The sequence below is a fragment of the Penaeus monodon genome, chromosome 4 (assembly GCF_015228065.2).
Source record: "Penaeus monodon isolate SGIC_2016 chromosome 4, NSTDA_Pmon_1, whole genome shotgun sequence".
In the NCBI taxonomy this organism is placed as follows: domain Eukaryota; kingdom Metazoa; phylum Arthropoda; class Malacostraca; order Decapoda; family Penaeidae; genus Penaeus; species Penaeus monodon.
In genome coordinates, this window is record NC_051389.1 from 60,948,101 (window position 1) to 60,953,972 (window position 5,872).

Consider the following 5,872-nt stretch of genomic DNA (forward strand, 5'->3'; position numbering starts at 1 on the left):
AAGAGAGCGAGCGAAAAAGACTAAGAACACTAAATGCAGACCCCGTACGGGCCAGAAGTCTTTCCCTTCTCAAAACCATGGGTACTTATACCCCGAAGGAGACCCCCCAGGATAAGAAGAAAATATGCAAAGAGAGTATTGGAATCCGATAGTTCGACAGTCCAAACAATCCAAAGGACCCAAACAACCGCGAAGAGAGAGAGAGAGAGAGAGAGAGAGAGAGAGAGAGAGAGAGAGAGAGAGAGAGAGAGAGAGAGAGAGAGAGAGAGAGAGAAACTATGTGACGACCATTACTCCCTTCAGGGGTTATTATGACAATTTAAAAGCGCCGCCGAAGAGAAAGAATAATAGAAAAATGGAAACTGGGAAACGAAGCCGAGGAAAACTGATAATACACAATTTAAATAAAAACTGTGCATTTTGGACAGTACATATTCACAATATTCGACTTTGAAAATAAATAAGTTTTATTATTTTACTTGGCGACTTCAATGCCAAGTCCACATTAGTTCATTTATATTGCCTCTTTGAAACAACAACAGTAACAACGTCACCGTGCAACCCATCGGCAGAAATTATTTCATGTCCGATTTTCACACGAGGACTTGCCCACTTTCAAAAATTACTCTATATTAATGTTCAATATGCAAGACAGTGTGTGTGCATATTTGATATTTATCTATCAACAATAATTATTCCATGTCCGAATTTCACACGAGGAAGTGTCCGTTTTTTAAGTAATGAAATGACTACAACGTCCTCACAGTGCAGTCCATCAGCAGTAATCATGTACGATTCTCACACGAGAACGTGTCCATTTTAAAGTGTTGCCTTCCGGACGTTCCACCAACAGCAGACCAAAGTATAGCCAACCCTCCTCCTCGTCCCTAGAGGCGAGGTCAGACAAGGACGAAGAGGCAGACAGTGGCAGAAGTTATGGCAACAGTGGCGGCAGTTTGGCGGGTACTAGCATTTGTGTTGAGGAAACATGGTGTAGGATTGGTCTTCATAATCTATTATTATATTTTTTGTAGTATTTTTTTTTCTTAAAAAAAGAAACAAACGGTTTCACGCGGGTGTTTACATAAATAAAACCGATGTAGAAAATTTTACATAGAAAAATAAATGTTTCTTTCATTATCGGGGCAAGACCCTGTTTTTGAAAATTTTATTTGGTGTGTAATAAAAACGTGATAATAATTATTCTTCAGCCACTGGGTTTATAAAATCGGGACGACTGGGAACCAAACCCAAATAATAATAAAAATAATTCAATAAAAAGGGGTAATAATGTGATAACGATGAATAAAATGGTACCAATACCAAAACCCAAAAAAAAATGGAAGCGAGGGGGGAATGGGAGGAAAAGCAAGATGGCGGTTTGAACATAAATTTTTTTCCCCCCCACACCTCTTTCCCTCCATCCCCTTTTGACGTGGGTTTTACCCTCCCTGCCCTCCCACTTTTTTGCTTTTTACCCGCCCGTCCCCACCCGTCCCCGAATTCCCCCTTGGGCTTTTACTTTTATTTAGTTCCCCCCCCTTTTAAATTCCCCCTCCCTTTTTATTCCTTCCCCTCCTTTACCCCCTAATATAAATTTTAAAATTTTTTTAAAAATTTTCTATTATCATATATTAAAATTAAAAATTATATATTTTTGTATGGTTTAAATAAGTTATAAAGGAATATATATTTTAAATAAATAAATAATAAAATAATATAAATAATAAATTAAATAATGGAAGCATTATTATATATTATAATAAAATTTAAAAATTTTATAAAATATATATTATTTTATATAAAATATATTTTTAATTTTATATATGAATATGAAAATTTGTAATATTATAAATGCATAGTAAAAAATATAAAAAAATATTATAATATAATATAAATATTAATTATATATATAATTTATAAATATATATATATAAAATATATTATTAAATATAATATTTTAAATATATATATAAATATATTTAAAAATTATATAATATAAAAAAATAGATATATTATAGATATTTGTGATAATAAAACATATAATATTATAAAATATTTTATATAAATATATATATTATATATAATAATAATTTAAAAATAATAATAATAATAATAATAATAAAGATAATATAATAATAAATAACATAAAAATTTATAATAATAAAAATATAATATATATAATATATTATATATATATATAAATTAAATATAATATATTTATATTAATTTAAATTTTATATTATATAATATATATTATAATTTATAAAATAATATATTAGTATATATATACAAAAATATAAATTATCAATATACAATAATATAATATTATTATTATATTATTAATATTATATATAAATAATAATTATATATATAATTTTTATAAAATATAAAAAATAAAAATAAAAATAAAAAATAAATAAAATAAAAAAATTTTTATATAAAAATTTATTTATATTGGATATTATTTTATATTTATCCAATATAATTAAATTAAATTTATATATATATATATTTTATATCTATTATTATTATTATTATTATTTATATTAACAAAACCATATTTTCATATATAATAATATTAATTTAAAAATAAAATAAATATAATAAATTAATTCCAAATATATATATTATATAAAAAAAATTGGTTTTTTATAGATATATAAATATATATATAAAAAATTATATAAATTAAAATATATTTAAAAATATTATAAATATATAATATATTTTTTTATATATAATAAAAACATATATTATAATATATATAATAAATAATAATATATAAAAAAAATATAAATCATATATATATATAATATATTATAATTATAATTATATAAATTTAAATATATATATATATTATATTTATATAATAAAAAAAATAAAAATAAAAATTAAAAATTTTTAATAAATAAAATAAAATTTAAACTAGCAAAAAAAATTTTTCTACAATAAACAACAATTTAAAATTAAAAAAAATTATTTTAAAATTATTTAATTTATTTATTTTCCCTTAATTCATTTGTTCTATTTTATATCATTATTATTTTATTAAATTATTTATTTATTAATTTTTATATTTAATTTATAACAAAAATAAATTATTATAATTTATTAATATATAAAATTAAATTATTAAAATTATATATAAAAAAAATTAATTTATATGAGGGGGGTAAAAAGGAATAAAAGGGGATGGGGGTTAAAAAAAAAATAAAAAAAAAAATAAAGATTTGGAGGACATAAACCGGGTAAAAGCAAGAAATCGGAGGCAGGAGGGTTTTAAAACCCCTCAGGGGAGGAGGAAAAGGGGTTGGGGGGGGAAAAGTTCTAAGCCAACATTTCCCTCCCCATTTCCCCTATCGTTCCCTTTTTTCTGGAGGATTGGACCCTGTTTTTCTTTCTTTTCACAATTCCCTGTTATTGAAAAAATTTTTTATTTTTAAATTTTGGCCCGTCGCATTTTTAAACATGGGAAGAAATAATTTTATCATCGTTAAAATTTTACAAAAAAATTTGCCAGCAGGGCTTGACTGGGAAAGAAAAAAATTTATTTACTTGGATTTAATCGAAGTAAAAATTAAAATTTTTTTTTTTTAAAAAAAAAAACCAAAAAAATTTTTTTGTTTAAAAATTTTTTTTTTTTTTTTTTTTTTTTTTTTTTTTTTTTTTTGGGGGGGGAAATTTTTTTCCAAAAAAATTTTTTTTCACAAAAATTTTTTATTTAAAATTTTTTTTGTTTTTTAATTTTTCAGGGGTTGGCCTTTCCGGGCTTTTCGGTTTTTCCCCAAGGGTTTTCCCCTTTTTTTCTTTTTTATTCTTCCTCCCTTTTTTTTTTTTGGCCCCCCGGCCCATCCCTTTCCCTCATCGCTTCATTTTTTGGATTTGGATTGGTACCATTGTTATTCTTATCTTATCATCATTATTCCCCTTTGTTATTAAAATTTATTTTTTTATTATTAGGTTAGGGTTTCCCAGTCAGTCAGATTTTATAACCGAGTGGCGAAGAATAATTATTATCATCGTTATTATTATCATCACCAAAAACATTATGTCAAACAGCAGGGTCTTGCCATGATAATGAAAGAAACATTGATTTACTAGTGTAAGTATTCTACTATCGGTTTATTATGTAAACACCCGCGTGAAAACCTTTTGTTTTTTTTTTAAGAAAAAAAATACTACAAAAAATATAATAATAGATTATGAAGACCAATCCTACACCATGTTTCCTCAACACAAATGCTGTACCCCCCAAAAATGCCGCCACGTCCCATAACTCTCCCATGTCTGCCTCTTCGTCCTTGTCTGACTCGCCTTAGGGACGAGGAGGGGGGTTGGCTATACTTTGGTCTGCTGTTGGTGGAACGTCCGGAAGGCAACACTTTTAAAATGGACACGTTCTCGTGTGAGAATCGAAACATGATTACTGCTGATGGACGGCACTGTGAGGACGTTGTAGTCATTCATTACTAAAAAACGGACACTTCCTCGTGTAAAATTCGGACATGGAAAATTATTGTTGATAGATAAATATCAAATATGACACACACTGTCTTGCATATTGAACATTAATATAGAGTAATTTTGAAAGTGGGCAAGTCCTCGTGTGAAAATCGACATGAAATAATTTCTGCCGATGGGTTGCACGGTGACGTTGTTACTGTTGTTGTTCAAAGAGGCAATATAAATGAACTAATGTGGACTTGGCTTTGAAGTCGCCAAGTAAAATAATAAAACTTATTATTTTCAAAGTCGAAATTGTGAATATGTACTGTCCAAAATGCCACAGTTTTTATTTAAATTGTGTTTTATCAGTTTCCTCGGCTTCGTTTCCCATTTTCCATTTTTCTATTTTTCTCTTCGGCGGCGCTTTTAAATGTCATAATAAAACCCTGAGGGAGTAATGGTCGTCACATAGTTTTTCTCTCTCTCTCTCTCTCTCTCTCTCTCTCCTCTCTCCTCTCTCTCTCTCTCTCTCTCTCTCTCTCTATCTCTCTCTCTCTCTTTTCCTCTTTCGCGGTTGTTTGGGTCCTTTTGGATTGTTTGGACTGTCGAACTATCGGATTCCAATACTCTCTTTGCATATTTTCTTTTTATCCTGGGGGTCTCCTTCGGGGTATAAGTACCATGGTTTGAGAAGGGAAAGACTTCTGGCCCGTACGGGGTCTGCATTTAGTGTTCTTAGTCTTTCGCTCGCTCTCTTTGGATTTACCTCGCTTCATGTCGGGATTGCTGAATTCGGTCTCCCGGAAGTTAAGTGTTTATTTATGGTTGTGTTGTAAGAGACAATTGGTATCTGTTGAACTTTGGCATGTGGCATGCTGCATTACCATCTGTAAGGTGCACTGTCTTTCACAATGTCCCAAAATAGTACTTTGTGAAATTAAAGAGTCAGAGAGCATAATAGGACCGATTCACATAGAAGGGATACTGCTTGAAGACCATTACCTCCAGTGTCGCTATTAATGTTCTAAACCAAGTTGTCACTTAGTTGCTTCTCACAGCTGAGAATCCGTACCGCCTGGGAGAAAGAGCTTGTCCAATCTCGCCCCTAATACTTTCAGGACCTTTTTACTATTTTCGATGTGTTGCCTCGGTTGATTCCTGCCTAACCTTTTGGGTGTTCAAGCAGTCTTCGTGACCTTTGGTGTTGTTTTCCTGTTCATTTGGCCTTCGTCTCTAAATTATTTCTTGCACACAACATTTTTATATTTACAGTGTTTTATCAAGTGTTTATCAGCACTAAAGTTTCCTTGTTTGCCATTGGTTCACAAACCCTGGCATTTGAGAATAAACAGAAAAAATATTTTGCTTTTCGCCATTTACACCATTCTTTGACTCTTTTTAAATGTTGGAAAATTCGTCTCGA